This window comes from Anolis sagrei, chromosome 2 (genome assembly GCF_037176765.1).
Source record: "Anolis sagrei isolate rAnoSag1 chromosome 2, rAnoSag1.mat, whole genome shotgun sequence".
NCBI classification, from domain to species: domain Eukaryota; kingdom Metazoa; phylum Chordata; class Lepidosauria; order Squamata; family Dactyloidae; genus Anolis; species Anolis sagrei.
This window is the reverse complement of record NC_090022.1, coordinates 281328671-281353560: the sequence shown is the minus strand read 5'-3', so window position 1 is coordinate 281353560 and position 24890 is coordinate 281328671. Positions and strand designations below refer to the sequence as shown.

At 42.5% G+C, this 24890-nt stretch overlaps 1 protein-coding gene across 3 annotated transcripts in view; it reads right to left on the bottom strand.

The window, feature by feature from the left end:
• PDZD2 (PDZ domain containing 2) overlaps positions 1–24890 on the bottom strand; it is a 342438-nt gene that overhangs the window by 182289 nt on the left and 135259 nt on the right. Inside the window, exon 1 of one of the 3 annotated variants that reach the window (XM_060761357.2) lies at positions 18360–18814. The exons of the other annotated variants lie outside the window; for them this stretch is intronic. The gene's annotated coding sequence lies outside the window, so the exon portion shown is untranslated. Of the gene's footprint in view, positions 1–18359; positions 18815–24890 lie in introns of those variants that run through there. 3 annotated transcript variants of the gene reach the window in all.

The following is a 24890-nucleotide window of genomic DNA, read 5'->3' as shown; positions in this document are numbered from 1 at the left end:
TTGCATAAATATAAATACATCTTGTTTTCTCTGCACATGATGACTGACAGTTGAATTATGTATATCCTGGAAAAGGTGCTGAGGATGGGGGGGGGGGGCATCTGGGTTAGATCCAGAGCTGCACTTGCACACTGGGGCACTTGGGCAAAGTGAATTTTCCTTCAACTTTCTCAGGATCTGCTGTAGATTTAAGATAGGGCTTTCCAGAGAGTCCCCAGTTCCCAGAAAAGATCATCTATAGGGATCAGGGGCTACAGTGGGGAGGGAAATCAAGAGAATATTTTTATGTAAGCAGAAATTAATCATGGAAAACTGCAAGAGTGAGAATTCCTAGGAAAAAACATATCAATCAGGCATAGGCAAATTTCGGACCTCCAAGTTTTTTGGACTACCAGCTGTTAGAAATTGTGGGAGTTTATGTCCAAAACACCTGGAGGGCTGAAGTTTGCCCATGCCTGATACAGATGGACTTTCCTGGGAGCCCATTCTTTCAATGTCCCATGATGCCATTTTCTGCGACTGCTCCTTTCATTTAGGCTCCTTACCCTATTTCCCAAGCTTTTGCTGTGATTCTGGGTTTTATCATCTTAGGCAGGCAAATTGATATTGGAGTGAACCATCAGCTCAGGCAATTTCCCATCTCCCCTTGTGAGTCTTCTGTCTCCCACTATTAACAAGCAAAACCCATCAATAACTCCCAATCCCACAATGTTTACACTGCTTCATTGTTGTTTATTCATTCAGTTGCTTCCGACTCTTTGTGACCTCATGGACCAGCCCATGCCAGAGCTCCCTGTTGGCTGCCACCAACCCCAGTTCCTTCAAGGTCAAGCCAGTCACTTCAAGGAAACCATCCATCCATCTTGTCTTTGATCGGCCTCTCTTCCTTTTTCCTTCCATTTTCCCCAGCATCATTATCTTCTCCAAGCTTTCCTGTCTTCTCATTGTGTGGCCAAAGTACTTCATCTTTGCCTCCAATATCCTTCCTTCCAGTGAGCAGCCCAGGCATTATTTCCTGGAGTATGGACTGGTTGGATCTTCTTGTGGTCCAAGGCACTCTCCGAATTTTCCTCCAGCACCAAAGTTCAAAAGCGTCTATCTTCCTTCACTCAGCCTTCCTCATGGTCCAGCTCTCACACCCATAGGTTACTACAGGGAATACCATTGCTTTAACTATGTGGATATTCATTTGTGTGTGATGTCTCTACTCTTCACTATTTTATTGAGATTGGCCATTGGTCTCCCAAGAAGTAAACGTCTTCTGATTTCCTGGCTGCAGTCTGCATCTGCAGTAATCTTTGCACCTAGATTACAAAGTCTGTCACTGCCTCCATGTTTTCTCCCTCTATTGCCAGTTATCAATCAGTCTGGTTACCATCATCTTGTTTTTTTATGTTTAACTGCAACCCAGCTTTTGCACTTTCTTCTTTCCAAAGGTTTCTTCCACTTCTGTGTCAGTATGCCAACTGTAATGCGACATCATAAGAAGGGTCCACCTTTCCCCTTACTCCATTATTCTCAAGGTGACTGTTTTCACTTTGTTTCATATGTAACTTTATCTTTTTTATGAAGTTTATTCATTCAGTTGAAGTTTATGAAGTTTATTCATTCATACTGACATGGTACAATTGTGCTGAAAAGTAAAAAAATTAAAAATTAAGGGACAGTAAAATGTACCTCCAAACACCTTATGGGGATGTTTGGAAGTGCAATCGCAGAACCACAGAATGGCAAGTCAGCACAATTATGCAATATCAATATTAAAGCAGCATGATATCAAAAGTGATCAATACAGTATGTATCCTATGTGAGTATTCATGAGGTGTGATATCGAAAGTGCTGAACGCGGTACGTATCCACTTTCAATCAACAATAAGGTGGCGGAAGTAGAACAAGGAACGTGTGTGACAGGCCCGTAGCCAGGATTTCATTTCGGGGGGGGTGTGATTTTTTTTCAGGGGGGGTTTCCGGGGGGGCTGAGTTTCAGGGGGGGGGGCTGAGTCTGAGTGAAAGAGGGTCTAGCCTAGCAAACCTTTTGTATCATTACCCCAATACCCCCATGCATATGGGATATATTGAATATGGTGATCAGATCATGATATGAATAAACATAACAGTTTAAATAATGCACCAATAAGGCCTTTTCGCGAACCATGAAAATTTCGGGGGGGGGGGCTGAAGCCCCCCGAGCCCCCCCCCCCCGGCTACATGCCTGGTGTGTGATAAAGTCCTCCATTAATGACGACATGTAAAGTGGTTCTACAGAACCTCCATATTCAGGAACATTATATCCCTGAGAATTACTTGCTAGAGAGGAATATCAGAAAAAAGCTATTGCCTTCACATCCTAGTGCGTGGACTTTCAAATAGGCATCCAATTAGCCACTGTGAAATGAAAAGAAGACACTGGGCTGGCTATTCTAAGCTTGAATGTTTATTTTGCATGGTTTTGCTGTCCAGTTTTTGTTTCAGTCCCTAGATTTTACTGAAATGAGGACAAAAAGATTAAGATTCTAGGCCCTGTGGTGCCTTGCATCATAATTGGTCTCAAACTTATCTAGTTTTATCAATGGTCCTATCATTTGGGGAGCGGGTAGATTCAGATCTGGAAAGTTTTTTAAGAAGCAATGAGGTACAAAGAAAGAAAAGCCAGGCTGCATGTGGAGTAACGCAAGTAAAGTTTAAATGATTTAATGGGGGAGAAGGGCCAATTTGTGCAGAAAGCTGGGCATCTTTATTCATGCAGATTTAACAATAGAAGTGTTAACGCAGCAGCATTCCCCTTAATGAAGCCACAATGTATTCCGCTTTAAATGAAGAAAAACTACCTTCCTCCAACTTTCTGTAGGAAAGCATATACTTATGAATATTGCAGTACTTTGGTTAATGCATTCACTTGGAGTACACTAAGCATATGCAGCATGCCAGTGGGCTTGATAAAGCAGAACTTGACACTAGGAAGCAACTATTTTAGGGATTTTGAGAGTAAACCAATCTCTGCTCCCACTCTTACCCATGTCTAAATTTAGTCCAAAACACTCCTTGGAGGTCAACCGCCTCCCCCTTTTTACTAATGTGATTCTCTAAATCACCATAGTGCACAGCTCGGATGATGACTTTTGCAAATTGGAGCAGGAAGCATGAAAAGTCATAGAAACAGAAAGCATGAGAAGAATCCTATTATGTGGGTGGCTGTGCTAAACAAAACTTACGTGTTAATACTGACCAACCATTCATGTTCCAAGACCTCATCTCCCCCACATCCCAAAGATACTTGAAACTGGGGATTTTGACAACACTATGAGAAAGGAGTGTACAATAGAACTGCACATAGAGAGGCCCACAAAAAAAATTGGGGGGCGGGAAAAAGTTATTTTTTGGAATGTGGTTAAGTAAAACCATGGATATCGAATCCATAGATAAGGGGGTCCAACTGTGTTAGGGTATGTAAGAAATTAGTTAATATGTAAAATACACAAGGCACAAAGCTGATTGGTTGGGCCATGCCCAGTAAGCTAGCTGAGCCTGGGAATTTTGGCAACAGTTTCATATTCAAGCTTGAGCCATGCAGGTGCTTGCAGAGAGAGAAAGAGAGTTCTTGCTTCATAAGCTGCTGGAAGGAGACTTTCCACATGGACACCAAAAGACCATTTATATCTCTCTAAAAGGACATTGTGTGAGTCAACACAACTGATCTCATGATTGTAAATATGTTGTTCTGCTTTACGAAGAGTAAACTCCTTGTTCTTTACTAATCACCTGTGTGGCATTTTTTCTTTCTCTGGCAAAATAGTGTGTGGATTGATAAAACGTGAACTACGTATGATTTACATTATACCAACAAACTGTATATCTAATGTGCAAGGAAACCATTGCCTCTGTTCAAAACACTACAAATAGACTGGGATATGAGGATCTATATCCTAATTGGAGTGCCCAGTGGTGCAGTGGGTTAAACCACTGAGCTGCTGAACTTGTTAACCAAAAGGCTGCAGCGAGGAGCAGTGTGAGTTCCCACTGTTAGCCCCAGCTTCTGCCAACCTAGCAGTTCAAAAACATGCAAATGTGAGTAGATCAATAGGTACTGCTCTGGCAGGAAGGGAATGGGGCTCCATCTAGTCATGCCGGTCACATGACGTTGGAGGTATCTACGGACAATGCTGGCTCTTTGGCTTAGAAATGGAGATGAGCACCAACCCCCAGAGTTGGTCACAACTGGACTTAATGTCAGGGGAAAACCTTTACCTTTACTATCCTAATTCAGTTGCTTTTCTTTCCAGCAGGCCCGTAGCCAGGATTTCGATTCGGGGGGGGGGGGGGGTGAGTTTTTTTTCAGGGGGGGTTTCAGGGGGGCTGAGTTTCGGGGTGGGGTGAGTGTGAGTGAAAGAGGGTCTACCCTAGCAAACCTTTTGTATCATTACCCCAATACCCCCATGCATATGGGATATATTGAGTATGGTGATCAGATCATGATATGAATAAACATAACAGTTTAAATAATGCACCAGTAAGGCCTTTTCGCAAACCACCATGAGAATTTCGGCTTGAGGGGCTTCAGCCCCCCCCCTCTATTTTTTTCTAAGAAAAACTTAGAAAAAAATAGAGAAACCTGATGTATTTTCAAGAAGTCAGTATTGAAGACGCATCTCCAATGAAACCACTGGGTTGCTGACATTCCTGTTGCTATTTGCCATCAACTTGACTTCGACTCTATGAATACCCTCCACATCAACTACCTTGGTCAAATCTTGCAAGCTTAAGACTGTGGCTTCCTTTATTGTCTCAATCCATTTTTACTACAATCTCCCCGAAAAGAAAAATCCTAGATCTTATGTTATAGGAGAGTAGGGCTTGGTTAGACATAGGGAGGAACAATGTCGAACAGAAGTATGGATTTTAATACTGCCAAGTAAGGACTTCTCAATCAAGAAAACCATGATCCTGGGCTTGCCAGACCTGACCAGAGCTCCTAGATGCCTCTCATTGATAGGGCAGTTATAAGTCAATGATGATTTGAAGGTAAATGACATCAACATGTGATTTCTCAGACACAACCATTGTACCCATATTTCACATGTTTTATACTTTGTTACTTTAGTGGTCTCACTGATTGGGACAGATTGCATGGGTCGAATAGTGAACTGTGAACTGAGTCCCCACAGTCAAATTAATGTGCCTTTTGTTGTTGGTTTGTTTCTGGTGTTGGCATGCTGGTCCTGTTGCTTCATATGGACCCACTGAGCTGATATTATTTAAGCCCAAAGACATGCTGCAGATCAAAGACATGAACATTCATCATCTTAAATCTTAGATCACATTCCTTCCTCCATTTTCTGAATCTCACCCTGACTCTCTCCTTGGCTCCTTAAGATTTGCACACAGCTTCTATTGGATACATGGAAATCTCCATGGAACGTGACTTGGCTTAGCCCCAATGCTCCAAGGGATCAGTTGCTATTATATACATCAGTATCTCATTACAGAGCTATAAAATCTGCTCCAGCCAAACATAATACGGAGTCTATCTGCACATCAGATGTTGATCTCTCTGAAAATGAGGAATTTGGCAGAAGCTTCTACAGCAAAACAAAAAACGAGCCTTCTCCTTGTGTGATTCTTGCGTGTAGCCATCATCCATTCACAAATCTTTTCACTCTGTCACGCAGCCATCTGTCACAGCCATTCAGTCTGGGGATAGATAACAGTTGTTGCAGGTAGATTGTTGTACATGGTGCATTAGTTTAACCCACTTCAAAAAGCACATCAGAACCAATTAAATCAGTGAAAAAGGAGCAAAAATGAAACAATAACACTTCTCTCGATGCACAAACTATGGCTCCTCTCCCAGCCTTGGAATACTAGTAACCCAAAGAAGACAGTTTTCTAAGGAAGTTGAGAGCATCATTGTACACATACATTTGATATAAAAGAATTCTTATGGCACCTTAAAGACTAACATATTTCCCCATAAAATGTCATAGACTACACTGTACTACCTTCTGGTGAATTTAACAGGAAACTACAAGCCACTCTGTATCAAGCCTGATGGTCCGCTGAACTTAATGCAGCTTATTCTGATAGGCAGTAGCCTATCAGAATATAGGATTTTGGAAAGCATTCTTTCCTAGCCATTCCTAATAGATTTTTCCAACAAGAGATGTGAAGAAATGAATTGAAGGCCTCTGACATGCCAAGTATGCTCTCTGCTCCTTTTTGTTGGCTCTCTCTTCTTCCCATTCTGATGGCATTTCCTCTGGTGAAACATGAATCCAAACTTCAGTAAAACCAACCGACTGGAGGGCAGTCTTCTAAAGAATTCTGGGACATGTTACAGAATGTGCATGGATTTCTCGTGAGGCTTCCTAAATAATCCCATCAGCCAATCAGGGCACAGATGCTCAGTTAGCGTGGGGAGAGAGCAAGACCAGAAAAAACCTACCCAAGCAACTTATAGTGGTATACTGAAGTTAAAAGCAGCCCTCTACATTTTCAGGTTTAACTTTTGTGGATTTGATTATTCACAGATTAATATTTTCTCTTAGCAATCTCTTACTCATTAAGCAGAATTCTATGTATGATTAAATCTTGATCCAACTAATAAGATCGTTTTTTCTGATCCATAATGATATATATATATATATATATATATATATATATATATATATATGTTTCAGTGTATGGCTGTTTCTGTAGGTACCCCAAGACAAATGCCTGAAACTTGGCATGGACACAAAATGACTGTAGGAGGATGTATCTTGGAATCATTTATTCTTCTAATTCTTTAAATTAATTTAATTCAAATCTGTCTGCAACATTTAGTAACACCTTTAGCCACTAGGTATCAGGTATCTCCAACCACAACATACCTTTTCATAGAAAGAATTTGACAAGAAGCCAACTTGTGAACTACCAATTACTAAAAGTTGTAGGAAAAGTAACTTCCATGGGGATATACCAAAGTGGAAATCATCTATCGGACCGATAGCAAGTTATTTAACCTCAGCAGACTGAAAGCCAAAAGAAAGGTCACAATAACATCTGTTATAGAACTCCAATATGCTGATGACAATGTCATCTGTGCACATTCAGAAGAAGATCTACAAGCCACTCTTAACACCTATGCAGGAGAATAAGAGAATCTCGGCCTCTCATTGAATATTGAGAAAACCAAAGTGCTCTTCCAGCAGGTACCAACCAATCCGTCTGCAATGTCAGAAATACAGCTTGGTGGTCTAACATTAGAAAATGTTGACAATTCCCACTACCTTGGCAGCCACCTCTCCACAAAAGTCAACACTGACACTGAAATACAGCCCCGCCTGAGCTCTGCAAGTGCAACATTTTTCCGAATGAAGCAGAGAGTGTTTGAGGACCAGGATATCCGTAGGGAGACCAAGGTGCTTGTTTATAAAGCCATTGTCCTCCCAACCCTGCTATACACCTGCAAAACATGGACTGTCTACAGATGTCACACGTAACTCCTGGAACAATTCCATCAGTGCTGCCTCCGAAAAATCCTGCAAATCTCTTGGAAAGACAGGTGGACAAATGTCAGTGTACTGGAAGAAGCAAAGACCATCAACATTGAAGTGATGGTCCTCCACCATCAACTCCACTGGACTGGCCAAGTTGTCTGAATGCCCGATCAGTTACTATACTATACTCCCAACTCAAGAACAGGAAACATAATGTTAGTGGGCAGGAAAAGGGATTTAAAGATGGGCTTAAAGCCAATCTTAAAAACTGTGGCACTGAGAAGTGGGAAGACCTGGCCCTTGAGAGCTCTAGATGGAGGTGAGCTGTGACCAGCAGTGCTGCAGAATTTGAAGAGGCACAAATGGAGGGTGAAAGAGAGAAATGTGCCAAGAGGAGGGCATGTCAAGCTAACCCTGACCAGGACCACCTTCCACCTGGAAACCAATGTCCTCACTGCAGGAGAACATGCGGATGAAAAATAGGGCTCCATAGCCACCTACGGACCCACCGCCAAGACACCACATCTGGAGGACCATCATCCTTAAGCTACGAGGGATCACCTAACTATACCTTTATTCAGAGCATCTGAGACTCCAGATCAGCAGCACGCAAGGCAAGACACAGTCTTATAGCAAATGGAAGCAATGACATTCCTGAGCAGAATGCAAGGGCTGGGTTCTTCGGTCTCTTGCAATTACATCTTGGATATGGTTTGCATTCATTATTACAACTGGCTCAGTGTTGATTTCTTGCCTTACTACCATGTTGGAACATTCCGAGATATGCTTCATTAAGGATCAGGCACAATTGCCCCCAATTATCAGCTTCATCTTTTGGGATGAATATCTCAAGAAAAAATGGAAGGCTTCCCCCAAAGATCCGAAAAAATCATAACTGTATTCAAAACTTGACAGCTTCATTATATCACTTGGAGCTTTCTGTTTATTACTTCATAGGTTGTATTCTTCCCTGACCAAAGTTCAGTATTTTTGCAAGTGAAAACCTTGTCTGGAAGCACCCTGGCTCTCATACCTTTGTGGAATGGGAGAGCATAAAATTATTGCTGGCTTCCTTCCCACTCAGCTCTTGCTCAACTGCAGTCCACTGCTCTCCTTTAAAAGCAGCTGGACTTCTTTAAACCTTGTATGATCTTATTGGAGAAAATTGAATTTGCATCTGTGAAGAAATGTTTCGGCTTTCTAACAGCTGCTTCTGGAAAACAACTCCCGACATTGCAAATTGCTTCAGATAACACCCTGGCAGATAATATACTTTTGATTTCATCTCTGGACAGAAAGACTCTCACAGCTCTTCAGTGCCCTGTTCCCCACCAAAAACTCTCTCTCTCTCTCTCTCTCTCTCTCTCTCTCTCTCTCTCTATATATATATATATATATATATATATATATATATATATATATCTTAAGGCATATCAACAGCTTAGAAAGACAAAAGGGGCTGACTCTTAAGACACACTCGGGAGGCCTTTTCCATTCTCAGATGCTGAATGGAAATGAGCTAGGGGAGTCTTTATGATTACCTTTTGCAAATTCCCTTCCCATTCCTTTTGTTTTATTGATTTTTATAGGACATTTTCCAATGTGCTTTGAAGTTCCTGGCTGGAGACCATTCGGGGTTTGCTAGGAATGTTTTCCTAGCCAAAATACACATAACTGGAAAAGCAGAATCTTTATAGATGTCTGTAACAATGACAAGCATACAAATAGGATTTATCTTCTTTCTACCACCAGCAAGTTGTAGAAAATCAAATGCACGATCATATTGCCTCTGTGGGCCAAACAGAGATGAAAGAGTGCAGAAGAAGACCCTCAAGGCCAGTGGACCTCTTTCTGCTGGTGCTACAATAGTGGCAATGGGAGGGAATGGCATGCCAAAGAGCGGACTAAAGACTGGTTTAGTTTCTTCACACCTAAGAAATGATATATAAAACGTGTACTCTGGAACTTGCATGCTGATATTCTTTACAGCTGCCCTCCACATTGGAGAGAATGAGCTTAGGACCAACATGGCTTCTCCCATCCCTATGGGACTGCCATCTTTGAGAGCTCTTGAAGAGGATGGGGAGACAATGCTGAGGACTTCTGTGGCTAATGGTGCCTTCTATGCTGTGCTTTGGGTTTTTGTCCAAACAAAAAGCTAGTCAAGACTTATTTTGCTCACCAGATACCACTCCCATTCAATTTGTATACCAGTTTTCTGCTAGAAAGACATAATATGGTATACATCAAGATCTCAGCTTATGATCCAGGCCTGGGCAAACTTTGACCCTCCAGGTGTTTTGGACTTCAACTACCCCAATTCCTAACAGCCTCAGGCCCCTTCCTTAAGCAGCTGAGGGGAGGGGGGGAGAGAAAGGGGCCTGAGGCTGGTAGGAATTGTGGAAGTTGAAGTCCAAAACACCTGGAGGGCCAAACTTTACCCATGTCTGCTATGACTTCAGCACTGAAAGGATGTGAATGCTGGAGGGACAAGAATGTATCATGTAGGAGAAATGGAACTGGCCACTGAAACCACATCGACCTACTCTGGCTTTTCAGCTTTCACCATATACTACCCCTCCGAGGAAGAGATCAAGGGACAACATGGTCATGGTTACTTTTGATTTTATTGATTGCAGCTTATAGTTTTATCCCATGTCTGGGTAATTAATAAAGAAAATTGGTCAAAAGTTCACAAAAATTAAGATTTACTAATACAAGTATTTTAAAAGGACACTCATTCCCCATAATTAAAAGTGTGACTACACATGTATGTGTATGTGTGTGTGTATGAGTTGAGATATATGTCTGCTGGGAATTCTTAAATTTTCAGTTTGTGAAGTCCTGCATTCAGATAACATGATTAAGGATCATATTATGGATATGTAATTACATTTTTCTCTTTCCATAAAGTTACCTCACAATACTTGCTGAATCCTGTCTGCTCATTATACAAGACTTATGTCAATAGATATAAGTATAGACTAATATGTAATTTATATGTTGCGCCAGCTCCCATGGCTGCCAGTTTATTAATACCAACACGAGATTATAAACATATTAGAACCTTCTCTTGTTGTCTAATCTTGTTACAAGAAGCTAACAGAAGCGCATTTATCCAGACATTGTTGTCTTCCTCAAAGTTCTTCCAAAAACCCCTGTTCTTATGGCTCTCCTTTTTCTGCCACCCCTTTTAAATGTTTAACATGTGGTTGATCTTTAATGGCGACTGTGGCAAGATAAAACTCTAAAGAAATGTGCAGTCCTGCAGAAATCTGAAGGCAAGATTCCAAAAAATGTGTAGCCTGTCTCTGAACCGATGCTGAAAACTGTTCCGCTCACTTAATCACGCTTATCTTGGGGTCACCAGTCAATGGCACTGAAAACAGGAAGTCATAACATTCTAAATAAATATTTGCACTAAGAGAGCATAGGGGAATCTTGGGAAGAAGTCAATGGATTGAATCCAAACTTAGTCACGCTTCAAGAGATCTACTGAAATTAATGGAACTTCTCGGCACCATGACTGAGTCCCGCTCATGTCGGTGGGGCTCCACGACGCTCAAATAAATCTGGATCCAACCCAATCACTTTCTCCTGCCAGAGACATGACATACTTAAAGTAGGCACTTGGCCAGAAGTTGGCCTGCCAGCAATTCAACAGATCTTGCCTTTCATTCATGTAGTGAGAAGGCTACTCTCCTTCCAGACTGCAGTGCAGAAATAGCCCCGTTGTTTCCGAGTGATTGAGGGTCTTTAATCCTTTCTCCTCCCTCATCTGCCAGACTGAGGCCTGAGCAAAGCAGAAATCCCACCTTCCACAAATTGCCCATCATTAAAGATGGATGACTGGTGCTTAACTTCCACTTAAGTTCCACACAATTCTGAAAGGTAAACACAAGGCAAGAAGGAGGACAAAGTAGGGTCTGCATCAGTACATTTAACTCCATTTACTTCTGACATCAAAACAAGGGAAGGCCAGTCTACATATTGTATCCCAGAATTTGCTTCTGGGGGGAACACTTTTAAATGCAGTAATCCCTCCACATTCGTGGTTTTGGCTTTTGTGGATTTGATTATCCACAGATTTTATTTAAAATGTTCTCACTAGGAATCTCTGTTTCCTCCAGTGGTCAACTTCCTCCACTCATGCTGAAGGGCTTAGGAACTGCTTGGGAGAATATCTCTCTAGGAATCTCTAGGTTCTCCGAATGCAATTCTATGGCCAATCACCAGTGGAAATTGACCATAATGTCATGCTGGAAGACCTAGAAATTCATAGAGAAGGGTATTGTCGCAGGCTTTCATGGCTGGAATCACTGGGTTGTTGTAGGCTTTTTGGGCTATATGGCCATGTTCTAGAAGCATTCTCTCCTGACATTTTGCCTGCATCTATGGCGAGCATCCTCAGAGGTTGTGAGATATATAGCCCAAAAAACCTACAACAACCCACAGAGAGGTGTTCTCTCTAGTAAAAAAAATAGCAATTTCTTAACTTGTGGTGGTTCACTTTCACTGTGCCCCCTAAATCCAACAATTCAAAGTCAATCAATAAATCACCAAGCACCAGTTCTCTGGTGCACTGATGTGCAGATAATTACCAACCCTTCTGCACCCAGTGGCGCAGTGGGTTAAACTTCTGAGCAGCTGAACTTGCTGCCCGAAAGGTCGGCAGTTCGAATCCGGAGAGTGGGGTGAGCTCCTGCTGTTGGCCCCAGCTTCTGCCAACTTAGCAGTTCGAAAACATGCAAAATGTGAGTAGATCAATAGGTACTGCTTTGGAAGGAAGGTAACGGTGCTCCATATGGAGGTGTCTACGAACAATGCTGGCTCTTCGGCTTAGAAATGGACATGAGCACCACCCTCCAGAGTCAGACACGACTAGACTTAAGCGCACGTCTATGTTAATGATTGCTTGATTTGATATGTTTTGTATAATGTGTTTTAACTGCTTTTTTGATGTTGTTGTGTTAACCTTTACTATGTAAACTGCCTTGAGTCGCCTTTTTGGCTGAGATAGGCGGTATAGAAGTAAAGCAAATAAATAAATAATGTCAGAGAGAAACCTTTACCTTTACCTACCTACCTACCCTTCTAGCATTTGCACAGTAAGCCGATACATCCAGTGGTTTAGAGGCAACTGGTCACTTCTATGCCAAGTGCAGCAGCCAGATTACTTTGTGCCTTAGTCTCAAAATATCTAGTATATTACAGTATTTGTTACAGGAAAACCCTTAATGGACAGAGCCTTTTGCATTTCTCCTCCAACATTTCCAGTTTTATAACAAAGAAGAGAAACTCATTGACTAATGAGCAGGGTCTCCCCCCCTGTAATTCCTGATATTACAAAAATATGTGTGCAAAAAGGGAATTATGTCACAAAGTAGCATAGTAAACATTTTTTCACATCTTAAAATACTTGCAACTCTCACTATTCCTTGTCTAAGAAGATGCTATAAACATTATGGGGTTGCCATAAATTGACAGGTGACTTGAACACACACACAATATATATACTTGCACAGCATGGGATACTGGAATATCAAAGTTCTTTAGGAAATGAATAAAGAAGCGAGACAGCAGTGGCAAGAAAAACATCTGCTTGTTTTCCTAATCTACCTGGTTGGTAGGATACATTTGTAATAATATGAACTTTGAGAAGAGAAGTGGCAGATCCACCCAAATATGTATATGAGCACTCTCAGCTTGTGGGCCTGATGGGCCAGGCATGCATATTCATCACTCAACAATTTGCATGTGTGAATGAGAGGTCACAGATCAAACACCACACTGAGAGAACTCAAAAGCTATGCATGCATTCAGCGGTCTTTCATCAAGTAATGAGTAATCGAGTGAATAAAGCAGTGTAGTATGGGCAAGGGTGAAGTTCACTGACAAAACACATGCATAGCATGTGAAATGTCCTGGGTTCAATCTTGTGCCTCTTCAACAACTTAGTTATGAATTTATTTACACATGCAATTCCTCCAGCCATAGACAACATAGCCTGTATTAAAGGATGCTGGATTATGTACTCTAACATCTAGAGAGAAATATACACCCCAAGCATCAGGCCGAAACTTCTATTATCCTTAAGCATTGGTGCTAACTCAGGCATGGGCAAACTTTATGGTCCTCGGTGTGTTTTTCCTTGACATTTAGTCTAGTTGTGTCCAAAGAGCCAGTGTTGTTTGTAGATGCCTCCAAGGTCATGTAGCCAGCATGACTGCATGAAGCGCCATTACCTTCTGTCAAAGTGATACCTATTGACCTATTGATCTACTCACATCTGCATGTTTTCAAAATGCTAGGTTGGCAGAAGCTAGGGCTAACAGTGGAAGCTCACCCTGCTCTCCAGATACGAACTGCCCACCTTTTAGTCAGCAAGTTCCACAACTCAATGGTTTAGCCTGCTGCGCCACTGGGGGCTCTGATGCGGTCACGGAAACAGGCTTGACCCGAACCGTAAAGGGCTTTATAGGTAATGACCTGCACTTTGAATTGGGCTCAGAAACACACAGGCAGCCAGTGGAGCTGCTTTAACAGGGAAGTGGTTTGCTCCCTATTAGAAATCTGGCTGATGCTCTTTGCAGTTTCCGCACCGTTTTCATAGGCAGCCCCACATAAAATGCATTACAGTAATCCATCCAAGATGTAACTAAGGCATGAACCACTGTGGCCAGATCAGACTTTTCGAGGTACGGGCACTGTTGGCACACAAGTTTTAAATATCCAATAGCTATCAACAGTTCTGAAAACTGGACAGTGAAGAAAAATGGTGGGAAGATAATCTATTCATTTGAAATGTGGTGCTGGAGCAGACTTCTATGGATACCTTGGACTGCCACAAAGACCAACAAATGAGTCCTTGAGAAAATCAAGGCTGAACCCACCCTAAAAGTCAAGATGAATGAACTGAGATTGCTGTATGTTGGATATCATGACAACAAATGAAGAAGGCTGAAGGTAATAGGGAAAGAAAAGGGCCACCTTGCATAGATGAGTAGTCTCAATCATGAGGTCATGGCCCTGAGTCTGCAAAATCCATAGGTCAGCTGACTTGATGGAAATTAACTAGTCATAACAATAATTTCAAATATCAAACATTAAATGCCTAACAGAAATCAGATAAAAGAGTAGTGGTGAAAATTATAGGCAGACAAATCAAATTCTGTTAAAACAGCCTGGAAGATCTTTTCAGAACGATCAGAAAAGGAATCAAATACCACATCCCATCAGAGAGTCCCACAGAAATGGGGCCAATATTGAAAATAAACATAATAATATTGAAAATAAACATAATAAACACAAAGCCTTCGACAATACAACACATATAATAGTAATAGTAACTGTAATAGTAATAGCACTTTTCCTCTTCTGCCCAGGATACCATCTGATGGATCACAATGGCATACCCATGAGTAGGACATCATGAATTGCATGGCTAGAAAATAATTGCCATCTAATATCCTGGAATGTAGCCTAATAGTAGAGAACTTGTGGCCCTCCAGATATTGGACTACATTTGCCATCTGTCCTAGTCAGAAAAGCCAATGTTGAAGGATGATGGAAACTGCAGTTGGACCTCTAGAAGCCCACATATTTCCATCTATGGTATAGACCAGAGCTTGGAAAAGTTACCTGTTTTAAATATAATTCCACCCCCCAAAACCAGAACCAGCATGACCAGATAGGTAATAATAATTTAGTATATCTTTATCCATAACTTCTTATATTCCTATATATAAATCTTATATCCTTATATATACATAACTTTAAATAACTCACTTTGCTCACTCTAGTCTAGCTGGTTTTATTTGCCCTTGGCATAATATCCATTGCAAAATTTCTGTATATTACAGATGATACCAGTTGCATGTTCATTGCCCAGCACTAACAGTGAGCTGAATTAAGGAGATAGGAAAGTTTTGTCTGTCACCCACTCACATGTTCACATTTTCCTTCCAAACTGTTGAACACCGGGAAATGAGAAGCAAACCCTGCAAACTGGGTTACAGCGTTTTTGCACACAGGGCACGGCTGAGGATGAGTAAAGCCGACCAATGGTTCGTTACCACTCTGCATATCAAAAGGATGAACAAATGTAACCAAAGTCTATTTCTCACCCACAAAAATCAAGGATACAGTTGCAGAAATGCAAACAAATGCAAAGCCCAAACTAGAGTGGTGTTTTCACACAGTTTGTTTTGCTGAGCATAATGAACCATTACAACACCAATTGAGACCACAATGAAAACCAAACAGGGAGCCAGTGGCAGACACTGGATTACTGAAATGAAAGCCAAACATGGACTCGGTGGCTCATAGCACCCACTCAAAACACCAGACCACGCTTTTTCTTTCCTAGCTAGGTCTTATTTCATGCACCTTCGTTTGTTTCTCTGTGCCATGGGAGCTGAAATTGCTTTGGGAAGCTGGATAATTATTTTTTTAAGGGAGAGTCAAAAGGGAGTAGCAGCTCAACATTGTTTTGGCTGGAGGCCACATAAAGAGCCTTGAGGTGAAGGCAACTCACCTGGGAGCCAAAGGGTGAAGAGCTCTCCCCAGGTGCAACTCCAGGCAAAACCAGCTTGAAGGCAAGAATTCCTGCTAACCAAAGCAGCAAAACAGACTTTCATGTGAAAAGATGAATGGCTGATGGAGGAAAGAGGCCACAAAAACTGGAGCAGACATCCCTGGTCATGTGCCTTCCATTACGTTGAACTGCAATGCTCAGCATCCCCAGCTAAACATGTTATAGCATGCTCTGTGTGCATCATGTCTCAGCTTCAGTCCCACTGGCTCTGATAGCAAAGACCTCTTGTCATACCTTGCGAAAGACTTTTAACAGTCATAAAAGACTTTTCCTGGGCTCAAGAAACCAGGTATTTGACTACATCAGATACTAATATTAATTCTGCAATAATAACACAAACACTGGAAGCAGTCAAAGATGGCACAGTGCCACTTGCAGAAAAGATATGTATGCCAATGATTTAGACAAGATAGAAGAGAAATAGAAAAGTTGAACAGGAGTCTGTAATAATGCCATTCAATAGATCTTAAGACTCTCATTCTGCACATCCTTTTGAAAAGATAATCCTTATTAATGCATATTTTGGAGATACTATGAACTGGCAAGCAACAGAAGATGTTGCTAATTGGATGCCTCGTGACTTATTACTGATTTACATATGTATTTATTTTAAAAAGCAGCCTTCAAATTACTGATATGAGCATTGGTCTTTGCCAAGACCGCTGCAGAAATTGGACTTCCAAGTCTCATGGAAATTCATTTGCCAAAAGTTGCTGCCATAGGAAAGATGCTCTTGAGCAGTCTAACATTTAACAATTCCAGCTGCCTTTAATTTCTAAAGACATATTTTTCTTACTCATTTCATCTAAAATATTCCTGCCCAGCCTCCCTCCATCCAATTGTGAGCCAAGACTCTGGCAAACTACAGTGCTAAGCAGATATTACGCGTATGCATTCTGAACTTTATTTTAAACCACACCTATGTTTTCCAAGTGCAAGATGATAATAAAGACGTTTGCTTTGCAAAACATCATGGATAAAAACCCATATAAATAAAAGCCTTCTTAGAAAGACCTTTTCTGTGATATCATGATAACTCTAAGGGTTTCTTCTATGACAGACAGCTAAATTATTTTATTTATTTATTTATATTTTGCCCTATTTCCCTGCAGGGACTCAGGGCAGATTCCAATATAAAAGGCAAACATTCAATGCCCAAACACAACAACAATACACCCATAGTAACGCAATCTGGCAACCCAACATATAAAAACAAATTATGACTTAACAACTAAAATTAAATAAAAAATGGAACCTGTTATATCAGACATAAGACAAAACATCAAACAGAAACATCAATTCTATATGCAGATATAGAAGAAGATAAGGAATAAAACATTTGATGTATTAATTTTTTTAATTGCCTGTGCTTCAACACAGTGTCAATTTCAAGAAAGTGAACGTCTCAGTTTCTTCTTTAAACTTTTCCTCTTTTCCCTTTCCCTTTTTTCTTTTTCAATTGAAGGATGATTTCATCTTAATAGATGTGATGCCTTTACATTTTGTATATCTCAGCCATAAAACTGTTTCCTGCCGGTGAAATGTTTAGTTATTTTGGACAGAATTCTCTTTGCCTCAGACCAGAACACAGTCTCAGGCGAGATCATAAACAATGCTTTGCCCAGAACCATGGCCAGTTTTGCATTACTGAAAACTAAAACAACATAAAAACCAAAACAGAAACACAATGGAAAACAAAACACTGACAAAGCAATGCAGGCTCTAGTTTAGCAGGAGTTCCCACCCTCCCCATTTATTTCCCACATACACACACCACAATAAATTCTTAAGCCAGGGCTGCTATCGCAATATTGCACTGTCTCTGCTGACTTTTCACCTTGGCGCTGCCAAGTGCCTCCGGAGTTTGAACACACCTTCTTGATTTAATCGAGACAGATTAATTCCAAGAGCAAACACTCCTTGGGAAATCAAGGATGCAGAAAAATTGCATTAAGGTAAACAGCTGCACCAGTGCATATATATATATATACCTGTGGCATGACCCAGTAAGCAAAGTTAAGCCAAGCGACAGTCTTGAATGCCAAGCTAAAAATAATAAAGCTTCCTGAGATAATCTATAGTGCTCACCACAAACTAAAATTGTATATTTGATGTATTTCAACTGTGTTTTATCCACCTTGTAGAGGAAAGCACAGCTGGCATCTAAACTGGCATTTTAGTTACATAACTTTTTAGCCTATGGATCTCCTCCAGCCAAGTCCTCTGCAAGGTGGACCCTCAGCACACATGCCCATCTACCCACAACTCTGACCATACGTTCCTCCTACCTCTTTTCCTCCTAAATCCTTCCTTCGTGGCTTCTCCTCCTCTTTGACAGCTTCGCCTTCCCTGGAATTTCTATAAGGAGCAGCTGGCGTCTCTGGGTTAATCCATGAGCTGGTGGTTTAGCAATCCCATGAGTCTGTTAATTAGTTTAATCGCTCGCTGGCACCCAGGATGAGAGGCTACTTGAACACCCGGGGAGGTCCATCCAGCTGCTGCTGCTGCGTCCGCCTCTGCCCAAAAAGCCTCCTCCTCCTCCTCTCTTGGTTTTTCTTCTTCTTCTTCTCTCCAATGGACTTGTTTACTCTTTTTAAAAAAGCAAAGCAATGCCTTCTGGAGCTGCTCTGTTACCCGAGTTTCCAGGAGGCTGGGCGAGAGAGCGCTGCGCTCCCCTCCTCCTGGCTGCCTCTGGCGAGAGGAGCATGAATAGATTTCAGCGCATTCCTGATGCTGCTCTGTCAGTTGCAATGTGCTCAGCTGTCAAAGCTGGCCCCCATCATAGCAAAGAGAGAGGGAGGGAGAAAGGGGAAAAAAGGGAGGAGGCACTGGGCAAAGAGATGAGAGGCTTTGGCTTAGTTAGACAGGTGAATCTAATTTTTGGGGAAGAGGCTGAGGAAGGACAACGTTACACAAACTAAACAGAGAGAGAGAGAGAGAGAAGAAAAGGACCTCCATTCCACAGTTAAGCAGATAAACCCTTTGCCCTATAAACATGAGGACCAACAGCAATCTCTCTCTTGCCCAGCCATGATTTCAGAACTGATCCACTCTCTTCCCAACTTCAATTCCTAAAGCCAACCCAAGGTGCAGAACCATAAACGCAGTTGGGACAGCACTTTCATTTCCATGGCTCAATGCTGTGACATCATGGGAGTTGTAGTTCAGTGGCAAAGAAGGCCAAAGACCTTGTAAAACTACAACTCCAAGGGTTTTAGAGCAAGTATCCTCGAACTGAGGCAGTCCAGCTGTTTGGTCCTCCACCTCTCAGAATTCCTGACCACTGAACAAGCTGGTTAGGGCTTCTGGGAGTTGGAGGCCAAAACAACTGGAGGGCCACAGTTTGAGGATACCTGTTTTAGAGTATTAAGCCATGGTGAGTTAATGTGCTATCGAACTGCATTGATTCCATAGTGTAACTGCATCCTGGGTTGGATTTAGGAATTGAGGTTGGAGCTGGAGGGAGAAGAGAGTGGGACAGTCCTGAAATCATGTGGTGTCAAACTACAATAATTCTATAGTGTAAACACAACCCCATAGGGATTGGAAATCTGGGCCCTGGGAAAAATGGGTTCAATGCATCAGATCCCATCTGATCTTGGAAGATAAACAGGGTCAGGCCTAGTTAGGATTGGAATGGGAGACTGTCAACAAATATCTGGTGCCAATTTCAGAAGAAGAAATTGGCAAAACCTCACTATGTATGTCATGGGGCTGCCATAAGTTTCAGACAACCTGAAGGCACATACATACATGCACACACATGATAAGTCAAAGTTGGATTTAAGGGTCATAACAATAACAACAAATGTTTCCATCCCCACCAGAAACAGATCTTCAAAGTATTCTAAGATTGCTTCTCTTTCAGTCCCACCGCCTTCCCTGAGAGTCAAGGCACCAAATCCAGTCTGCTCTTGCCTGCTAAGCAGGATCAGCCCTTGGATGGGAGGCCACCAACAAACACTAGAAGCTATTTTTCTGAGGAAGAGACTGGCAAAACCACCTCTGAATATTCCTTGCCTTAGAAAACCCTATGAAACTCACAGGGTCGCTATCAACTGACATGCAGCTTAAGGGCACATACCTGCACAAACATGATAAGATTGAAGGTTCATAACAATTTTTTCCATCTCCACTAGAAACAGATCTTTAAGACATTCAGAGGGGACCCCTCTTTCAATCCTATCACCTTTCCTAGGATTCAAGGAATCAGATCCTGGCTGACCTTGGAAGCTAAGCAGGGTCAGCCCTGGCTAGTACGTGGATGAGAGACCCCCAACGAATAACAGGTGAAGTATTTCAGAAGAAAGGACTAGCAAAACCATCTCAAAGTATTCTTTGAAATCCTATGAAAGTCATAGAATCATCATACACCTGGGAGGCACATGCATGCACACATATAATAAGATTGCCATAAGTCAGTAGTACTAGTATTTCCTTCTCTACCAGCAAAAGACCTTTAAGACATTTTAAGGGGACCTCTCTTTCAATCCCATCACCTTCTTTGGGATTCAAGGAACCAGATCCTGACTGATCTTGGAAGCTAAGCAGGGTCAGCCTTAGCTAGTACTTGGATGGGAGACCACTAAGGAAGACCAGGTGCCATAGGCCAGGATATAAGAAGGTACTGGCAAAACTGCCTCTGACTATTCCTTGAAAACCTGTGAAATTCACAGTCACCATAAGTCAACTGGCAATTGAGAGGCACGTGTATATGATTGTCACAAGTCAGAGTTTGCTTGAAAGTTCATAAGGAGAGCAATAGTAGCTGCTTGAGTCTCCTTGTGGAGAGAGAACACAGGATATAAATAAACATCATCATCATCATCAGGGACTTCTGAATTCAGACTGACAAGAGTTTTGAAGCATAATAATTCTGACCTCACGATCGTGTTAAAAAAACAAAGTATGGATTGTCGATGTTGCAATCCCAGGTGACATCAGGATTGAAGAGAAACAACTGGAAAAGCTGACATGATATGAGGATTTAAAGATCAAACTGCAAAGACTGTGACACAAGCCAGTCAAGGTGGTCCCAGTGGTGATCGGCACACTGGGCGCAGTGCCTAAAGATCTTGGCCTGCACTTAAACACAATTGGCACTGACAAAATTACCATCTGCCAGCTGCAAAAGGCCACCTTACTGGGATCTGCATGCATTATTCACCGATACATCACACAGTCCTAGACACTTGGGAAGTGTCTGACGTGTGATTCAATACAACAGCCAGCAGAGTGACCTTGTTTGCTGTGTAATAATCTTGTTGTGTTTCACATAATAATAATAATTCTACCTCTGCCAAGAGCAGATCTCTGGACCGACAGAAGAGGCCCCTCTTTCAGTGCCACAACCTTTCCTGGGATTTAAGTCACCGGATTCCATCTGACTTTGGATGCTAAGCAGGGTCGGCCCTGGATAGCACTTGGATGGGAGACCATCAAAGGATGCCCACTGATGTAGACTGTATTTCAGAAGAAGGAACTGGCCAAACGACCTTTAATTCCTTGAAATCCAGGAATGGCCATACATAAGTGGAGAAACGACTAGCAGCGCATGAATCCTTAAGCCCCCTCCCTCCCTCCCTCCCTCCCCTCCCCTCCCTTCCCTTCTGCTCTGTCCGCCCAACACAAGCATTTCCTCTTCCCTCGCCCTCGGCCCTGCCTTCCCCTCTTGCTGCCTTCGCTGGACTTCAATCCACTCATTAGGAAGCCTGACCTGAGCTGTGCCTGGAGCAGATGGGGAGGGCTTCCTGTCTTGAATGAAGGGCAAGCCAAGTTGACCAGAAAAGGCAGCCGTTTAAAAACTATATTAGTTAGTTCCAGGCGGTCACATCTGGTCCATTGAAAAACATGAAGAAACCTCCCTTCTCTCTCCAAGGTCACAATGTGTATGCCTCTTTAAGTTCGTTATATACAGAGAGAGACAGAGACACACAGAGAGAAAGAACTTAAAGAAAGAAGGGGAGTTCCTTCATGTATTTCAGCGGACCAGAGGTGACCGGCTACACTGAGCCAAGTTTGCTCAGAGGAGAGGAAAAGACAGCATTTCAAGTTTTGTTATGAACAAAAGGTGCCTCTAGAATAAATGCAGTTTAGCACCACTTTGGGGTGCATCTACACTGGAAAACAAATGCAATTTGACACCACTTTTAGCTGCCAGAGCTCAATGCTATGGGATCCTGGGATTTATGGTTTGGAAATGTACTATCGTGCAGCAAAGGCTTCCATCTCCAAGTTAATCCCAATTTGCAAAGATCTTGGAAAACTGCAACTCCCACAATTTCATAGCATGTTAAAGTGCATTCATTCTGCAGTGCAGACACATGCTTTAATTGCCATGGCTCAATGCTATAGAATCCTGGGAGTTGTAGTATTATAAGGTCTTTAACCTTTCTCTGCTAAGGATTGCTGGTGTTTTACCAAATTAACCCACTGCACCCCCGGTGGCGCAGTGGGTTAAACCCCTGTGCCAGCAGGACTGAAGACCAACAGGTCGCAGGTTCGAATCCGGAGAGAGGCAGATGAGCTCCCTCTATTAGCTCCAGCTCCTCATGCGGGGACATGAAAGAAGCCTCCCACAAGGATGATAAAAACATCAAATCATCCAGGCGTCCCCTGGGCAACGTCCTTGCAGACGGCCAGTTCCCTCAGACCAGGAGTCACTCCTGACACGACAAAAAAAAAAAACAACCAAATTATAGATCCCATGATTCCATAGCATCGAGCCATGGCAGTTAAAAGTGGCATCAAATTGTGTTCATTCTACAGTATAGATGCACCAAAAGGCACACAACGGTTAGCCCCATGTACTTTCATAACATTGGGCCAGGACAGTTAAAACGGTGTCCAACTGAGTTAATTCCATAGTGTAGATGAACCCTGGAGGACCTTGGTCAAGCCATACTAGTATGACTCCTCCAAGGCTGCTCAGTGGGTTTCCACGAGTTTTATGGTATGGATATATGACAACAAGGCAGCAGGAGACGACGGGATCCCAGCTGAACTGTTTAAAATCTTAAAAGATGATGCTGTCAAGGTGATGCATGCCATTTGCCAGCAAATATGGAAAACACAAGAATGGCCATCAGACTGGAAAAAATCAACTTATATCCCCATACCAAAAAAGGGAAATGCGAAAGACTGCTCCAACTTCCGTACAGTGGCCCTTATTTCTCATGCCAGTAAGGTAATGCTCAAGATCCTGCAAGGAAGACTCCAGCAATACATGGAGCGAGAGTTGCCAGATGTCCAAGCTGGGTTTAGAAAAGGCAGAGGAACGAGAGACCAGATTGCCAATATCCGCTGGATAATGGAGAAAGGCAGGGAGTTTCAGAAAAACATCTACTTCTGCTTCATTGACTATTCTAAAGCCTTTGACTGTGTGGATCATAATAAATTGTGGCAAGTTCTTAGTGGGATGGGCATCCCAAGCCACCTTGTCTCTCTCCTGAGGAATCTGTACAAGGACCAAGTAGCAACAGTCAGAACTGACCACGGAACAACAGACTGGTTCAAGATTGGGAAAGGCGTACGGCAAGGCTGCATCCTCTCACCCAACCTTTTTAACTTGTATGCAGAACACATCATGCGATGTGCGGGGCTGGATGAATGCAAGGCTGGGGTGAAAATTGCTGGAAGAAACATTAACAACCTCAGATATGCAGATGACACCACCCTGATGGCCGAAAGCGAGGAGGATCTGAGGAGCCTTCTAATCAAGGTGAAAGAAGAAAGCGCAAAAGCCGGGTTGCAGCTAAACGTCAAAAAAACCAAGATTATGGCAACAAGAATGATTGACAACTGGAAAATAGAGGGAGAAACCGTGGAGGCTGTGACAGACTTTGTATTTCTAGGGGCAAAGATTACTGCAGATGCAGACTGTAGCCAGGAAATCAGAAGACGCTTACTTCTTGGGAGGAGAGCAATGTCCAGTCTCGATAAAATAGTGAAGAGTAGAGACATCAGACTGGCAACAAAGATCCGCCTAGTCAAAGCCATGGTATTCCCTGTAGTAACCTACGGATGTGAGAGCTGGACCTTAGGGAAGGCTGAGCGAAGGAAGATCGATGCTTTTGAGCTGTGGTGTTGGAGGAAAGTGCTGAGAGTGCCTTGGACTGCGAGAAGATCCAACCAGTCCATCCTCCAGGAAATAAAGCCCGACTGCTCACTGGAGGGAAAGATACTAGAGACAAAGTTGAAGTACTTTGGCCACATCATGAGGAGACAGGAAAGCCTAGAGAAGACAATTATGCTGGGGAAAGTGGAAGGCAAAAGGAAGAGGGGCCGACCAAGGGCAAGATGGATGGATGGCATCCTTGAAGTGACTGGACTGACCTTGAGGGAGCTGGGGGTGGTAACCGCCGACAGGGAGCTCTGGCGTGGACTGGTCCATGAGGTCACGAAGAGTCGGAGATGACTGAACGAATGAACAACAACAACATATGACACTAAACTGAAGCAGGAATAAACACTTAGTGGACTGGGCGCAGGCCTGGGTTACAGGCAAACACACTCAATCCCACCAATCAAAATCCTATTTGAGGCCTATAAAAATGTCACAGAGAAACAAGGCGCCAGTAATCCCTTCTCCTTAATGCCTATCATTCCCGTAAGAGTCTTCCATAAGGAGGAAAAAAAATGATAGGAAAGATCTGCCAGCTCCAAGAGAAGATATGGGTTTGTCTACAGCCATGGCTAATTGAAACCCAGATTTATAGCCGGGGCATTTAGTATAAGTGGACCAAAGATCACTGAGTGTGTATGTGTGTGAATGTGTGTGAGAGAGTGGGGTATAACTTAACACAAATTATTACATTTAT